Genomic DNA, 18281 nt, shown 5'->3' on the forward strand with positions numbered 1-18281 from the left:
CAAACAATAGTTAACCTCAGCCAAGGTCTGGTTACAGATGCTTCCACAAATACCTTTACATAGGCTACTGTGGTCTGTCGTCCGTTGCAGAAAATACTTGACTTTCCTGTATGTGAAACAATGGCATTTGGTCCCCATGGTCTAGATCATTGGTGTTACAGAATGCTTCACCGGCAGTGGGAATAGCCTGGCATTTTTCTTGCTGACATGTTGACAGAGAACGTGGCTTAGTTTTCCTAACTAAAGTCCTCTGATTAAGAAAATATTCTTGGACTAAAAAGTATGAACCAAGTGTAAATACCTACAAAGTATGTTTCCTGACCCGATAGACTCCGGAAAGAAGGGAGACCTGACTCAGCACCACGCACAATTCTGTAAACAAAGCAATGGTAAAAAACCAGACTAGGAGGCTTCAGGTTTTACTCTGATAGACAAATGTGGTGCAAAGCTGCCCCACCTGCCTCAAGTGACCATCAGAAAGTAGATATTTAAGTTACAATTCATAACAGTAGCAAAATCACAGTTCTGAAGTAGCAATGAAAATAATTTTATGGTTGGGGGTCATCACAACATGAAGACCTGTATTAAGGGGTTGCAGCATTAGGAAGGTTGAGAACCACTGAACTACACGGTCTTCCATGACACTAATAATATAATCTATCCAGGTGACCGAGACATTGGGCTACAACACCAATAGCCATGTTCTGCCTGGGGTTGCAGGGAGGGGTGGGACTCAAGACTCCAGCTGGGGCTTGCAGAAACCATTACAAGGAATTAAAGCCTTTTTTCACAGCAAGAGAATGTATCTTCAATCTTTCCCTTCCACTCCAAGAAATATAATTTGGGGCTGAATGTAGTAGTGTACATTTTCAGTCCCAGCCCTTGGGAGATAGAGGCAGCCAGATCTACAATTTAGATCCATGCCTATATACACAGTGAGTAGACACACACATTTACATGGTGGCATAAAGACTGTTTGGTAGACTGACCTATCTCAGACACTTCTGTATGGTGTGCATAGGAATGTGTAGAGTAAGAATGGGAGGTGCTGGAAAGATGACCCAGTAGTTAAGAGCACTTGCTGCTTTTGGAGAGGATCCAGGTTTGGTTCCCAGCACTCAGATGATTGCTCACAAATGTCTGTAACTCCAGTTCCAGGAGATCTGACACTCTCTTCTGACTTCTGCAGGGCACGAGGCATACATGTGATACCTGTACATACTGCATATAATTTACACCCACATCATGCACATTAAATAAATTTAAAAAATCATAGCATTAAAAATAAAGTAGGAATAATTAGTAACCACAGTTTAATAGATACACGTCATGGTTTTAACATAGAATGAAGTGGGTTGAAAATTGATATTCTCTTTAAGCAACTAAGGTTCTCTAATGGTTATTTCACAGAAGGATATAAATATCAAAAACGAATTGTCATTCTTAAATGTCTTAAGGACACTTCAAGCAAATCTTCAATCTTTAAACCAGACATTATGATTTAAGCTGGTAAATGTAATGACTTTTGAAAAATGTCAAAAGAGCAGATAAAGTTGAAAGCTAATATCACTTGTTCTGAATGATGCCAGAAGGACATGAACATTACCTCCTCGGTTTCCACATGAAAAATGTTAGGTAACCTGGGCCTTTGAAGTCCTTGGAAACATGGTGCTTGCTTAGTCTCTGGGCCAGTCTTCAGACTGTCAAGTTAAATCACAATGGACTCATTATGCATACCCAGGAGAACTATCCAGGAGGAAGATGTATGAGTCTATGGATGTGAGTACAAGTTATTTTTTTAGGGGAAGTATATTTGTAAAAAACAAACAAACAAACAAACAACAACAACAACAACAAAACCCGACAGACTCAGTGGCTTCCAAGTCAAAGGAAAGGAGTATCCCCTTTCCTATACAGCCAAGACATAAACAGGACTGTAGAAACAGCTCGGTGAACTGCTTGATTCGCAAGCATGAGGATATGATTTCAATCTTCAGAACCTATGCTTTTTAAAAAAGATGCCAGGGATGGTGATGTGTGTGTATAATCCCAGGGCTAAAGGGGCAGAAATAGGGGGATTCCTGGTGTTCAATAGCCACCTAGCCTAGTTAAGTTGCATTCAGGGCCAGTGAGAAACACCGATTCAAAAGAAAGAGTCAGTTAGTACCTGGAGATAAGACTGGGATCCTGACCTTTGACTTCCACATGCATAGGTACACTTCATACACATGCACCTGTGTATACTCTTGAATACACACATACAAAGAAAATCTAGGTGTCCTTACACACCACAAGCTCAGCAAACAGCTTCAAAGGAACACTTTGTCAGACCTGCTCAGGGCTTGCTTGCTCTAGGTCCCTTCTCTCAGAGGTTCACTCACTGGACCCTGGACACATGACCAGCTGCACTGGGATACATGTGGCTTTGTGCTTACCTGGTCTTTAGGAGTTAAATCTGTTTTAGAAGATTTACTAAATCCCTGTCTGAGTTTTCCTCCAGAAGCAGGATCTGTGGCTAATCCTTTGCAAACATAAACAGATTTGTTATTATGTCAAAAGGGAACATTCACAAGGAGGGTGGAAGTAAGGCACAATTATGAAACCCTCACACTAAATTCCAAACTCCCTGTTCTTGTTTTCTTTTTGGTATCTATAGACACAGACTCACCCATTCTTGAACTTGGGGCAATAAATAAATAAATAAATAAATATGAACACACAGACAACGAGGGAGCATTTTGACTGGTTTGGCCACCACCTTATAGCCTGTGGTCCACTTGGGAATTTTAAAAAAACCTTTTTTTTAATTGATTCTTTGTGAGTTTCACATCATGCACCCCAATCCTACTTATCCCCCACCCCCTCATATCTGCCCTTTGCCCTTGCAACCCTTACCCCAAGAAAACAAAAATAAAACATAAAAATTTTTCTTGTGAAAGCTGTAGTGTGTCATGCATAGAATGCCACACAGTCTGTCCTTTGTTCACACATCTTTACTTGCGAATGTTCATTGCAATGAATCATTGGTCTGGTTCCGAGGCCTCTGGCTTCTGCTATACTATTGATAGCAGATTCTCAGCAGGACTCCTCTCAGACTTCCTGTTGTTGCCTTGTGTCATGAGATCCTACAGTTATGGATCTACAGGACAGGCCCTTCCACATGCTCCAGCAGTGCAGAGATGAGGTAGATGTTGGGGTGGGACAATTCAAAGCCCTGGATCTGGGCCTGGTGACAGCTGAGTTGGTCAGCACTCCCGTTTACCCACACCCACACCTTCGGGGTGAGCTCTCTGGCACTGCCCAGGCTAGCTCACCCAAAGCTTCAGCTGGCAAAGGGTAGGGCCAGCTAGCTCTACTGTGCTGCCTTGAGGTGGTGTGGGCGTGGCGGAGATGCCTTCCCCCTCCCTGCCTCTTGCCACCTGCTATTGCATGGCCATGGACCTAGACATGGCTGGGACTTCATCATAACCTACGGTGGCAGGTGGATAGGCTACTCACAACAGGCTATTCCTCTCCAGTTGTACCTCTCTTCATGATGCTCAAACTATTTTGACTCTCTCCCATCTGTCCACTACATACTTGCCCATCACTTCCACTGAGGGGAAGTGAGCCACACAGCAGACAGGCCTCTGGGTGTTCTCCGCTGACCTGGACCACATGGTTTGGCTGCAGGTGAGCCTCTGGGTATCTTCACCTGCCTGCCCTGTGTGGCAGTGGGTTGGCCACTCACTCCATTTGGTAATTTTAAACTGCTACCTCCAAGGACCAGCCGTTTATATGACATGTCTCAACATAGTGTCCCAGCTTTTTAAATGCATCCGGCTGTTTCCTGTCTTTATGGGGCTTTGTTTTGTGTTTGTTTGTTTGCTTTGGCAGCTTTCTTCCAGAAATGGTTTGATAAGCCTTCTAGAAGCATAAAAAGACTGCCCTGCCTCCCCACCCACTATCCCGTATTATTGTCTCAATGGGTTTCTTCCCGCTCTCAACAGAACTGCTGGCCTGGAGCCTGCAGTGTCTAAGGATGTTAGCATACCACACTGAGATCTTGACCATATGATCTGAAACAGGATTCATTCTTGTAAGGATTGAGTTCCCTCTGTCCTAGAGGTCTCCTTTCCTAGCCATTCAGTGTTTTATGAAGAGCCAGCAGTAAGATCAGTGTGGACCAAAGGATACAGGAATAAAATGAGGCTTTGGGGTTAGTTTTACCCAAAGATACACAATCTTTCCATTTGCCAAAGAACCAATAACTGCCACCCTGCCTGTTACCATGTTTTCAGTTAGGAAAGGAGGAAGAACCTGGTCCTGGTAAGATGCTTAGCTTGCTAATTAACCACTGGTAGCCCCAGGGATTAAAAGCAGAGCCCATAGGATCGGGGCTGTATGATGCTACTTAGTAGCTACATGAAGCAACACCAGCTTGTACTCTGCCACTACCTTTTCATGGTGATTTTAGTCCCCGCATAGAGGGGCTGGGGGAACTCATCTGCTGCGGCACCTGCCCTGGACATTCACTGCTCTTACTCAAAGCCTCACAGAAATAGCTACTAGTTACTACCTGTTAAAACATAAACTCATTTTCCATCTGAACATCAGAGTTTTTGTGAAAAAGCAAAAACAGCCATAGTTTTTTTTTTTCTGGAATAATTTTCTAGTGTAACCTTGATATTTACTGCTTTGAACCCAGTCTTTGCAAGGACACTAAGATTTGGGAAAAGTTCTACTGCCTTTTTATTAGTCATTTCTTGTTTGCTTTGGTGTTCAGGGCATTGCTCTTTTGTCTGAGCTGCCTAATCTGTCTTGTAACTTGCTTATCTGTAAAACAATGATATGAGTCTATATTGTCATCTGTCTACTATTTTAAGGATTAAATGAGTTTTTGTCCCCAAAGAGCTTAGAAGAATGCACAATGTAAACTGGGAGAGGGGACGTTCTTGTCCATCAACAAGGAAACGTTTTTTGGAGTTTTTTTTTTTTGGGGGGGGTGGGGGGGAGGGGATGCTGGCCTTGAATTCAAAGATCTTTGGGATCTGCTTCCATCGTGCTAGGACTATAGGTGTGTGCCACAGCAACTGGCAATTTTATTTAACACAAAATAAACAGAAGCAACCAACTTGCTCAACATCAGGAAAATTGGCAAACAGGCCATGTGTTCCCTATACAATACTGTGTTTTCAAAGATATTCTTCTACCAAAGGGTAGCGCTTGAACTGTGTTAGGTCTGAAAACTCAGGTAGGAACAGAAACAAAACAGGGGTGAAAAATATCAGCCTTACCAATGGTTAGAATGTTAGGATTCAGAATGATGTTTTACTTGCTTTATATCTTTCCCTCTGTTTCCCAGTATCTTTTACAGTAAGCATACATCTCTTGCAAAATTTTCAAAATTGCTATTTCTCAAATGAGGATTTTTTTTGGGGAGGGCAGGCTAACTTAAAGTGTCAAGAAACAAAAAGTTCCCAGGGAGTTAAAACTGCTGGCTCACACAGATATATTTGACAGGCGGAGGGCAGAGGATTCAGCATGGCACCAATGACACGGTCTGGGATGCCTGGCCTGGCACTCACTGCCTTCCTTGCTCTGGTACCAGCTTTCAACTCCAACTGTAACTTCTCTTCAATGATCTAACTTGTCCTTGTGCTTTGGCCAAGGGATCTATGTGCTTCTGAGCACATCCCTGGTGTCTTAAAGCTCGTGTCTTTGTTCATCATCAGCATGTTTAGTTCATCCTAAATGCTTTTCCTTCCTCAACGTTTCCCATCGCTCTGTCACTTCAGCCAGCAAGCTCCAGGGACAAAGCTGGTCTCTTTCCTTCATTCCCTGCAGACTTTGCTGCCCAGTGTTAAATATAGATATAATGACTGGCTGTTCTCCTAGATGTAACAGACTCAGGAAACATCCATATATAGTAACTTAATGTTGACTAGTGGCTCCTCTCGAGCCTCCATGAGGGTTTGGCAACTTCACGCTAACATCACAAGCTCTCCAGTGTTAGAGGCTTTCCTGTGTGTGCTGTGATTTCTCACGACTCTAGGATAAGAAAGACTGATACACTCCTGTGTCTGTGCTGCTGTGAACTTAGAGGAACATTACACATGGGAGGTCCTATATGCATCTTTTGTTAATGAGAGTTGGGCAGTGAGAGCCTTAGGTTGGGAAACTGCTATAGTTCAGGAAGGTTTGGGTCTCTTCACCTTAGTCCCTAGTGTGGTTATATCAAGAAAGAGGGGACTTAAAAAATGGAGCTTAATGTGGAAAGGCCATTAGTGGAATGACTCTAGGAAGAAGTGAAGCACTTCTCTCTCTCTCTCTCTCTCTCTCTCTCTCTCTCTCTCTCTCTCTCTCTCTCTCACACACACACACACACACACACACACACACACATACACACACACACATCTGCCACTATGAATATAATTCACATTTGGCCCATACTTGTGACCTTCAGTCAATAAGACTGTAAGCTAAACAAATCTCTTTTCCCCATAGACAATCTAGTCTCGGGGTTCTCATTGTAGCAACTGAAAATGGACTAACACAAAAGTTAACAACTGGATAGATGACGGTCACAATTTTTATTTTTTTTAAAGAGCAAGACCAATCAGCCTAAGCTACTAGTATCAAAGTCAGAGGACAGCTGGTGGAAGTAGATCCCATCTTCCCACCCCTTGGGTCCCAGGATCCAAACTCATGTCTTCAGGCTGATGGTAAGCACATATCCCTTATCCATTTGAGCCATCTTGCTACCCAAAGACACTTTTTAAAAAAACTAGTCTTCTGTTGTGTCATGCTATGGCTGAACACTCACTGGCAAGAGACCATACTTACACACATGGGGGAGGTTGGAGCTCTGACATGCTAATCGCCTCTCAGAAATCTCCTTCTTGACACAGTCGAACCAGGGAATTAAAAAAAAAAAGCATGAACCTTAGTGGACATATTTTTACCATTGAATTCTGCCTCAGCAGGCCCCTAATCATGTCCTCTTATGCAAAATAAATCCAGTCTATTTCAACAGCACTGGTCGTAACTCATTTTTTTAATCCATGTCATAATTTACTTATCAGGAAAATTTCTCCTTGATGAGAATCTGTGAATTATTTTGTTGTTGTTGTTTTTGTTTTTTCGAGACAGGGTTTCTCTGTGTAGTCCTGGCTGTCCTGGAACTCACTCTGTAGACCAGGCTGGCCTCAAATTCAGAAATCTGCCTGCCTCTGCCTCCCAAGTGCTGAAATTAAAGGCGTGGGCCACCACTGCCCGGCTGAGAATCTGTGGAATTAAATGTCACTTGCTTCTAAACAAGACAACCAAAGAGGCTTAGAATAAAGACTTTCATTTTAATAGGAAAAAAAGGGTTAATTGCTTCTTCTTAGTCAGTCTAAAATATAAGAGAGGAAATATCATTAAATCTAAGACCCCAGAATAACTTCTTTTGATGCCATGCCTCACATTCTGGACAAACTTCAGTAGTGGGTTGGCCCCCGAGGTTTGAGGCAGTCTTACTCATCTGGCTTTGCTACTCAGTCTACCCAGCAACTCTCATGGCTTGGTGGTTCCCCCCTGTACACTTCCTAGACCTGAGTTACATGCTAATGTATAAGGCCTGCAATGGTTAATCTTCATGGTCCATTTGACTGGCTATAGAACGACCTAGAAGACTCACTTCTGGGTGAGTCTGAAACAACAGTGTTACAGAGTTTTAACTGAGAAGGAAGGATCTACCTTGAATGTATGCAGCAGGATCCCATATGCTAAGAATCCCTGTCTGAATAAAAAAGAAAAAAGAAGAAAGTGAGTACTGTAGGTGAAATGTGACCAGTTGTATCATGCCCCTACTATGACAGCTAGAGCCTCTCTGGCTACTATACTGCCTTCATTGCCAGGATGAGTTATGCCTTAAGTTCCCTTTGTCTTGTTTTTCTCCCAGCAACAAGAACAGTAGCAAATATGTATTCCTACATCCCCATGGTCTCAGGGGTTACCCTGCCTCCACAGCTCGGCTAAGCATTGCCTTAGGATGAACTCTTCTGCAGTGCTTACTTGACACAGGCAGGTTTCTACCTGGATCCCTAAGCTGTCAGTGACATCACTTGAAGTCTAGGTAGGCCACCACGGCACCAGTGATTTTATAACCACAAAGGTGGATACTGCCAGAGCTCTGGAAGCCTATGCCTTCCAGAGCAGTGGGTAGAGTCACATGCCCACCCCATACCCCCCACTTTGGACCATGGCTCAAACTGCTGAGAGATGCTGTGCCAGGATTCAGAAAGCAGGGTCCTGAGGTACAGGGCAGCAAGTGCCAAAGTCCTGTGTACACGTCCTGTGGGCACATCTCTGGAAATATACTACACTCACCGTCTTAGCTTGTCTGGATAGTCTCTGAAATACCTTCAGGGTCTTTTGCTGACTTGAGGATTAGAAGCTGTCTTCTTTGCACCCATTAATGTCTTGAGCAAACGGTTGCTGGGCCACACCCTTTGCAGTCACTCCCAAACAGGGATCTTTTATTCTATACATGAACAAGCTGAGAGGTTTCCAAATCCTCTCTTTCTGCTTCCCTTTTAATTGTGAATTCCACAGTTAAGTCATTTCTGCTTTCTTTCCTTACTGTATGGGGCCAAACGGTGTGGTACCTTGGTGGCTTAGATATTCTTCCTTCCTACCAGACATCTTAGTTTACTGCTCTTAAAGTCTGTCCACCACAAAACCCTAGCATTCACACAAGTCCTGCTAAGCTCTATGCACTTGCATACAATCTCCAATTCCTTTTTTTTTTTTTTTTTTTTGTTTTTTTTGAGACAGGGTTTCTCTGTGTAGCCCTGGCTGTCCTGGAATTCACTCTGTAGTTCAGACGGGCCTCGAACTCAGAAATCCGCTTGCCTCTGCCTCCCAAGTGCTGGGATTAAAGGCATGTGCCACCACTGCCTGGCCCCAATCTCCAATTCCTAATACCTCTTTTCCCTCTGGAACCTAGGTGGAATGGCTGACTATTATCTGTATTTCTGCATTTTGAGCACAAGTATTTAAGTATAGGCAGGTGGTCGCATGCCACTTGACAATGGAGATACATTTCCAGGAGGGTGTGGAGATGTAGCTATGTTGAGCTAACAGCACAGGAAGCATTTACAGAGATCTAAACCTATCCACGGTATATTCAGCCATTTAGTGTCCTCTGTGTGAGCTGGACACTGGCACCTGAACGGACTGTAGTGGTCAGAGACTAGTGAACAAGAGATGTATGCAGCCATTGGCAGCATAACACAGCTGGTTTACAATACAATAATTGTCAGTAAATAGGAACACGCTCTGAAATAATGCTAAAAAGTATGCTATAAACACATACATTGGCAACCTAGTCACTTGCTACCATCAGGAGACTCTTTGTGCTATACATTCTGAGTGTGCTATGCTTTCATACAGTTGTCAGGTGATGGGTTGGCTTAGAGCAGCATCACTGCCAACACATCAGCAGTGGGTTACAGTACACTCCTATGGAAATGATGCCATCACTAGTCGGTATTTATTTTCAAGTTCAACTGGAAATTTATGAGACCATCATTATATATGCAGTCTACTCTTGACCAGCATCTTACTGTGTGGTCCAGGACAGTCATTCCTAAGATTATTTAGGATTTGCCTGGTGTTCATGTCTTCTTAGCCACTCTCAGAATTAGTCTTCCTCCATTAACAACAATCTAGAGTGTTTCTAGCTTGATTCTCCAAATTCCTTCTGCCTCTACTCATTACCCAGCTCTAAAGCTTGCTGTGTGCCTACACAAATGTGTCTTTGACTTATTTGTTATAGCAACAGCTACAATGTTTGCTGGCTTAGTGTTTTTTGTCTGTCTGTTTGTTTGTTGTCATTGTTGCTGTTTGGTCCTTCTATAACAGGAGATCTGAGACCAGACTTATCTAGACTGAGATGTCATTGTTAGAGTTCTGGAGGCTCACAAGTCCAAGGTGAACTGTCTGTGTTTGACAAAGGCCCGTCTTGCTACAGTAGGAGAGCAACTATGTGTGAAATGAGCAGCAGCACAGGGGTTCCAAACACGGCCCCACTGGGGAGCAGCAGCACAGGGGTTCCAAACACAGCCCCACTGGGGAGCAGCAGCACAGGGGTTCCAAACACAGCCCCTCTGGGAAGTAGAAGCACAGGGGTTCCAAACTTCCGTTCACTAGCCACAGACAGCTGAGCTCCACCAGCTTGTTGTTCTGCTACCTAATGGATGAGAATGGAGTCTTACTGTGAGGGCCCTGGTCAAGTGCGAGAGCCCAAGCCAAGACAAATGTCTGCCTTCTCACTTGCCAGCATGGCCATCACTGCATGCTGCCACAATAAAGAAAGCATCCAGGGAAGACACTTCTAATTTAATAATAAACCTTACATGCTAGTCCCCCCCCCCTTCTCTGTTTTATTTTTCCTGTTTCTATCCTCTTTCCAAGTTCACTAGATTAGAGATCAAGGCTCCCAGACATCGAGTGCTGAAGTCAGACTCAACTTTATACACTGTCAACATCATCTAACCCTGATGAATTAAGAAATAGTCCCTGTTGGTCAATGTGTATTGACATCCAAATTCACAGAGTGCTTTTTAGTTTTTAAAGCATTATCATATGCTCTCTAAAGAAAGAAATAGAGATTATATATATATATGAGTCGTTACACTTTAGAGCAAAGTTTAATAGTAAAATTTTATTAAACAAATACATGTGGCCAGAATTATTTTTTTCTCAGTTAAAAGCAAAAGTCTACCTTACAATATTATTTCACAGCCCAGGAGAAAAGTAAAACCTTGTGAGACTTCTGGGGAGAAGGCAGAGTGGGAAGCACCGGGCATCCCCCATCTCAACCCCATTGCAAAAGCATAGTCTGTCCAATGGATCTATTTTAGGCCAGAAGCTTGCCACTTCCAGGAGAAGGCTTGATCCTTAAAGTGCAGATAATTTTATCAACTTCAACTCTTTTTTTAAAAAAAGAATTATTTACTTTATTTATATGAGTACACCATCGCTGTCTTCAGACACACCAGAAGAGAAGATCGGATGGCATTACAGATGGTTGTGAGCCAACATGTGGTTGCTGGGAATTGAACTCAGGACCTTTGGGAAAGCAATCAGTGCTCTTAACCACTGAGCCATCTCTCCAGCCCCCTCAACTTCAACTCTCAGCACAGTCACAATTTTACTTTTTCTCTCTATGTTCCTAACTCAATCTGCAGGTGACCTGTGGGATCCGAGGTGGTCAGTAAGGATCCTGTTCTCTAGTCATCTGGGGTATGTGCTCTGACCATTGGTTGGTGTTTCTAACCAAAAGGGTGCAGGCAACGAGGTAAGTGGCCTCTGGCTTTGCGCCTTCCCCCACTGATCTCCCAGGCTGGCTTGATTTCCTGTATTGGCTGATGTGATGGTCTCCTATGCTGAATCTAGGGGATTTTAAAAAGTGAATCCTTTGTTTTTATATCTTTTTTTCCTTTGGGGCAATCAAATACTAGAATCATGACATTTTAAAGATACTACATATCCAGGAAAACGGAGAAATGAGCATGTATTTCTAGAGAAAGGCACAAGATCTGGAAAGACCTTAGAGCAGTGGTTGTCAAACCTTCCTAATGCCGTGACCCTTTAACACAGTTCCTCAAGTTGTGGTGACCTCTAGCCATAAAATTATTTTTATGGCTACTTCATAACTGTAATTTTGCTACTGTTATGAATCATAATGTAAATATCTGATAGGCCTTAGGTGACTCCTGTGAAAGAGTGTTTTGACCCCAAGAGGGTCGCTATGCACAGGTTGAGGGCCACTACCTTAGAGGATCTTCTTGTCCTGATCAAGGGCACAAAGACAGTCCCAAGTTTTAAAACTCAGCAAACCCTGGGGAAGAAGGAGAATCCAGTTTCCAGAGTCATTGCACTATCAGATTTGGATGCCTAGTTTACAACAAAACAGCAACAACAACTTCTTTTGAGATTTATTTAATGTGTATGAATGTTTAGCCTGTATGTATGTACATGTGCCATTTGAATGTCAGTGTTTAAAAGACAGCCTTGAATCCACTGGAGCTGGAGTGATGGATGGTTTTGAGCCGCCATGTGGGTGCTGGCAACCAATCCTGGGTTCTCTGCGAGAGCAGCTAGTTCTCTTAAGCACTGAGCCATTTCTTTAGCCCCTGCGTGCCCAGTTTTCAACAAGTAGACCACGAGGCATACAGTGAAATAATGCAACGTGGCTCATTCAAAAGAAAATATAAATTAATTGTCCCTGAAAAGGATCTGGTGACAGGCCTTCTAGACAGATATAGTAGACAAAACCTTCAATAACCGTCTTAAAATGCACAAAGAGCCAAGGGAAACACTGGAAACAGTCAAGAACATGAAGTACGGGGAGAAGAGACAGCTGCAAAGAGACAGAATTCCTAACAGAAATCAAAAATAAATTGTATAGTCAAAAACCAGAACTTCAAAAGGAACATTTTCCTAGAAGGTTTCTGGGACACAGTTGATCTGGGAGAAGAAAGAAATTGAAAATAGGAGAAGAGAAATGATCAATTTGGAAAAAATCAGGCAGTTAAAATGATTGAAGGAGTTAGGAGAGATTTCTTAGTTGGTAAAGGTCTGCCTTGCAAGCTTGGGCAACCAAGTTCATCCCACATAAACGCTGGCCATGCTGTGGTCACTTTCCAGCCCAATGCTGATGACATGGAATCAGACACATGCCTCAGGCTTGCTGGTCAGCCAGCCTACTGCAGCTGGGGACCCAGGCCAGTACAAAACCCTATCTCAAACAAACAAACAAACAAACAAACACAAACAGAAAAAAAACAAAACAAAACAACAACAAAAGGCTGGCTATCTTCTTAGCAATGACACACACACACAGACACACATAGACACACATACAGACACACACACACTCACACGAATGTAAACATACAAAGAAGGAAGAAATGACGTGGTGCTTAAGGGACCTGTGGAAGTGCATCAAACGAGCTGTATTAGTGATTTGGCAAAACACCTGACAGAAAAAACTGAAGAAGGAGAAGTTTATTTTGGCTTCCCAGGTCTTAGAGACACATACAGTCCATTATGGCAGGGAAGGTGTGGTAACCCCCATTATGGCAGGGAAGGTGTGGTAACCAGAGTGTGAGGTCATTAGTGTCAGCTCCATGTAAAGGTGTTGAGAATGCTGGTGTCACTCAGTGTTCTTTTGACCCAGTATAGGATACAAGCCCATGGGATGATGGGACTCAAATTAAGGGTGGGTCTCTCCTCACTCAAATCTTTATGAAAATGCTTTTGTAAACACCCCCAGAGGGGTGCTTCCCTGGTGTTTCTAAATACAGTCAAGTTGACGCTGAAGATTAATCATCGTGCCAATGAATATAAGCATCATGGGAGGGAACATTCATTCTGGATTAAAAGAGCGGAGAGGATTAACAATGGCAATGCCTGAAAAAAAAATCCCCCAATTTAATGAAAGTCATAGTTATAAACACCCAAGAAATACAACAAACCCCAAGTGAGATGAATTTTAAAGACTAAATTCAGACAAAAATCAAACTTCCAAAAAAACAAGGAATCTTGAATGCAACCAGAGGGAAGTGGCCACATACAAGGGGCTCCCCAGTAAGACCACCTGCAGTTTTCATAGAAACTTTCATGGGCAGAAGACAGTATGTTCAAAGTGTCTTTAAAAATAGCCAACTAAATAAACAAGGGAGCATCAGCCAAGAATCCAATGTCCTCTAAAGTAAGAGGGAAGTGAAGAAATTCCTAGCTAAAAGAATGTGGTGTGCTCATCTTGTAAGAATGCTCAGGAGAACTCTTCAGAGTGAATTAAGGGACCTTAGCAGTAACTCAAAACTATCTGAAGAAAGAAGGATGCAAGAGCGATAACTATATGGACAATGAGAAAAGTTGGTGTTTATTTAACTTTGGCTTGTAAGATTTTTTTCCCCCAACATTATTTAAGAGAATGATTAGTTTCTGTTTGTGGGCACAAAGTTTCTAAAAAAAACATAATTCTGTGATATCAAAAAGAAAAAGGTGTATGGTGGCATGTCTTGAGTCCCAGCGCTTAGAAGGCAGAAGCAGGTAGTTCTCTATGAGTTCGAAGCCAGCCTTGATTACCTAGGGAACTCGTATTACAATCTTGTCCCAACAAACAAGAAAAAAGAGGTGGGGCACAGGGACAACAAGATGGCTTAGTGGGTAAAGTCCTTGCAGCCAAGCTTGAGGACCTGTGTTTGGTCTCTGGAACCCATGTGGGTTGTATACTGTGTGAATTTATTTTGTATAAGTATACTAAATAAATAAACAAACAAATAAATAAATGTTAAAAAAAAACAAGTCCGGGAAACAGCTATCAAAGGAACAGAAGTCTTTGTACATTACAGAAGGTGTTATAAATTCAAATTAGAGTGTTATGACTTTAGCACGTTGAATGTAATTCTTATGGTAATCACAAAGCTCATAGCAATAAAATGTATATAAAAGAAAATACGAAAGGAACTTAAATATTCCACTATAAAATTCAACAAAAGGCAAATTAAAAAGGTGATACAGGAAAAAAAAAACCAAAGATAAATTGCAAATAAACAGCAAAATGAAGAGACCCCTCAGTGATTAGTTTACATGTAAAGAGTAAATACTCCAACCAATATCTAGAGATTTTAGCGCAGATGAGACATAGTCCAGCCAAATGATGCCTAAGGGGACTCTTCTCAGACCTAAATAAACAAATAGGTATGAAAATCAAAGGACAGAAAAGAATGTATCACCAAAAAGACACTTAAAAAGAGCAAGAGTTGTCATATGGATGTCACATGAAACTGACTTTAAATCAAAAAGTTGTCAAGAGACAAAGAAGGATATTATACATTAATAAAAAGTTCAATGAAGGTAAGAGATATAATAATTATTAACCTAATATTAGATCCTTCAAAACATAGGGAGAAAAACCCTAAAAGAATTAAAAGGAAAAATAAACCGATGAAGCTGAAGGCACAACCTACCAAGCAAGACCTATAAAATGCAGCATAGGCAGAGGTAATGAGAAATTTATAGCTGTAATGGCTTATGCTAAAATAAAACAAAAAAGAAGCCAGATGTGCTGCCTCGCACTTGTAATCCCAGCGGGAGACAGAAGTGGGAGGACCCACTTCAGGTTCAAGGCTAATTTAGTCTACATACAAAGTTCTAGTCAAGTTTACATAGCAAGCTCTTGTTGTAGAAAGCCCCTAAACGAAAAAGAAATCAAAGCAACAACCTAATTTGGGAACTTACCTGAAGCAGGGCAAACCCTTGCTACTAATTTGCTTTGGCCAGGTTATTTTTATCACAGCAACAGAAAAAGTGTATAAGACAAAGGGTTAATTTTGATTGTTAACTTAGATGCATTTAGAATAACTTTGAGGTGGTTAAACATACTTCTGGGTACAGTTTGAGGACGTTTGAAGATGGTCACACTTGGGCTAAAGACCTATCCTGAATGTGGGAAACTGTCTACCCAGGCCGAGGGGGTCAGATAATAAAAGAGGACAAAGGAAGAAAGCCAGCTTAGTACATGCATGCCTTCCATGCACAGCTTTGTCTGCTTCCTGGACACCACGACTCGAGCTTATCTTCTATGCCCTGTTCTCAAATGTGTCTTGATACCTCTAAACCATGAGCCAAAACAAATCCTTCCTCCCTTAATTTGTTTGTGGTGGGCATTTGTTCATCACAGAAGAAAATAATACTGCAACCAATTAAAAATGGGAATGACTTGAGTAGATGTCCTCCAAAGACGTTATGTTAATGGTCCATAAGCACTGGAAAAGTTTTTTAAGCATCATAAATCATTAAACAAATACACATCAAAATAACAATGACATATCACTTTATACATCAGGACTGCCCCCTCTCCTCCCACAATTTGGTGGAGACATGGAAAAATGGACCTCTTTCTTGAACAATGTTAGTAGGTAGAAATGTAAAACTGTACAGCTGGCATAGAAAACACTGCTGTGGCTTCTCACAAATGTAAAAACAGAGCTAGTATATGACCCAGCAATTTTGCTTCTGAGCATCTACCCCAGAAGATGAAAGTTCAGATCTCAAGGATCCCACTGCACATGGATAGATAAACAAAATATCATACTCGTGCACACACAGACACACATTTATACCACACACACACACACACACACACACACACACACACACACACTGAAATGTTAAGCCTTTAGAAGGAAGGTAAGTCTAACATATGCTGCATTGTGGCTGGACCTTGAGGACACGGTACTAAGTAGAATAATCTAGTAACGAAGGTAGAAATGTTGTGTGGCTCCAGATATAACTTGAGTAGACAGGATTGTAGAGACAGTGGCGGCCAGAGATCAAGAGAGGCGATAATGCAGTTAATGTTTAATGGGTACACACTTTCAGTTTCACAGAATGAAAGAGCCATGCATCCAGTTGCTGGGGAGGCTGAGGCAGGAGGATCCTAAATTGGAGGACCAGATGGGTCATGGGTTATACAGAATGGGTTCAAGCCTAGCCTGCCACTTAGTGTGTCTCTCAAAAGAAAAAGGCAAAATAAGGCTGGCAAGGTGGCTTGTCAAGTAAAGGTGCTTACTGTTCGATCCCTGGGGATCACATGGTAAACGGAGAGAACTCACTCTTGCAACTTGTCCTCTGACCCCCAGAGGAGTGTCATTGGCGTGTGCCTAGGACATAGTCTAGATAAATGCAATTTAAGAAAAAAGAGAGGGATGGAGATATAGCTCAGTGGTAGAACACTAGCTCAGCGTGAGCAAGGACCTTCGTTCTCAGGCTGGGCAGGAAACAGCACTAGAGGTAGATGGTGCGGATGTTCTTGTACAACATGATGAATGCATTTAATACCACTGAGCTATATATTAAAATGGTAAAGATGGTAAATGTATGTAAAAATTGGGAGAAAATGAAAAAAAAATTTAATAAAAAATACAAACCTTAATATGGCTAAAACAAAACCAAAGAAACGAAACTCTAACTAATGTCTGTAAGGCTGTGCAGATAGCTTTAAAATAACAACTCTGGGCAGCCATCGGTGGATCGCAGCCGCCAAAATGAAATTCAATCCCTTCGTGACTTCTGACCGAAGCAAGAACAGCAAATGGCATTTCAATGCACCTTCTCACATTCGGAGGAAGATCATGTCTTCCCCTCTTTCCAAAGAACTGAGACAGAAGTATAATGTTCGGTCTATGCCCATTTGAAAGGATGACGAAGTTCAGGTTGTTCGAGGACACTACAAAGGCCAGCAGATTGGCAAAGTGGTCCAAGTGTACAGGAAGAAATACGTCATCTACATTGAGCGAGTCCAGCGAGAGAAGGCTAACGGCACAACTGTGCATGTGGGCATCCACCCCAGCAAGGTAGTTATCTCCAGGATAAAGCTGGACAAGGACCGCAAGAAGATCCTGGAGAGGAAAGCCAAGTCCCGGCAAGTAGGAAAGGAGAAGGGCAGATACAAAGAAGAAACGATTGAGAAGATGCAGGAGTAGAGACATCTCATGCACTGCTTTCATTAAAGACTGCTTAAGTAAAAAAAAAAAAAAAAAATCAACTCTGTTTTCTTGCTGTTGTTGGTTTTGTGTGTCTGTGTGTGTGTGCATGTATGTGATATGTGTATGGCATTTTGTGTGTGGCGTATGTGCATATTTACATGTGTGCGTGCATGCACCCATACTTACATGTATATGGAAATCGGGGGATGTCTTATTCCCTTAAGACAGGGTCTCTGTCTTATTCCCTTAAGACAGGGTCTCTTACTGCACCTGGAGCTAGACTGGCATCCAGAAAGCTTCAGCAGTCTTCACTTTCTCCCACGGCTCCAGGATTATGTGCCCGGCCACTCCCAGCTTTTTACTGGGAACTAGAATTCTCATGAGTGCACAGCAAGCTGTCTTACCCACTGAGCCATTTCCCAGGACCCTCTATTCAGTTTTTAATCCCGTGATAAGCCGCTCAAAGTAAACAGCAAAACTTCTTGGTATTACCATTCGGGCTGAGACTGGCTAGTACCCTCTAAACATGTCTACTGCCAGAAGTGATGCTGTGTGGCTGAGAAATAACACATACTGTCCGAACAGCGCATGCTGGTAAGTGATGTCAAAGCACAGGGGAAGAGTACTGGGAACGGAGGGAACATGAGAACAGGGCCAGGAAAATGGGGGAGGGGGAAGGGAGAGAAGAAGAGGAAGGGGGAGAGACATCAACCAAAACTAAGTATGCAAATACCATAGGGCAATTTGTTC

General features: G+C 42.4%; 1 pseudogene; it reads left to right on the forward strand.

The window, feature by feature from the left end:
- The first annotated feature begins 17090 nt into the window (after positions 1-17090).
- Positions 17091-17528, forward strand: LOC114630918 (annotated as a pseudogene).
- Positions 17529-18281: the final 753 nt, after the last annotated feature.

The sequence above is a fragment of the Grammomys surdaster genome, unplaced genomic scaffold, assembly GCF_004785775.1.
Source record: "Grammomys surdaster isolate TR1022 unplaced genomic scaffold, NIH_TR_1.0 348, whole genome shotgun sequence".
Classification (NCBI taxonomy): Eukaryota; Metazoa; Chordata; class Mammalia; order Rodentia; family Muridae; genus Grammomys; species Grammomys surdaster.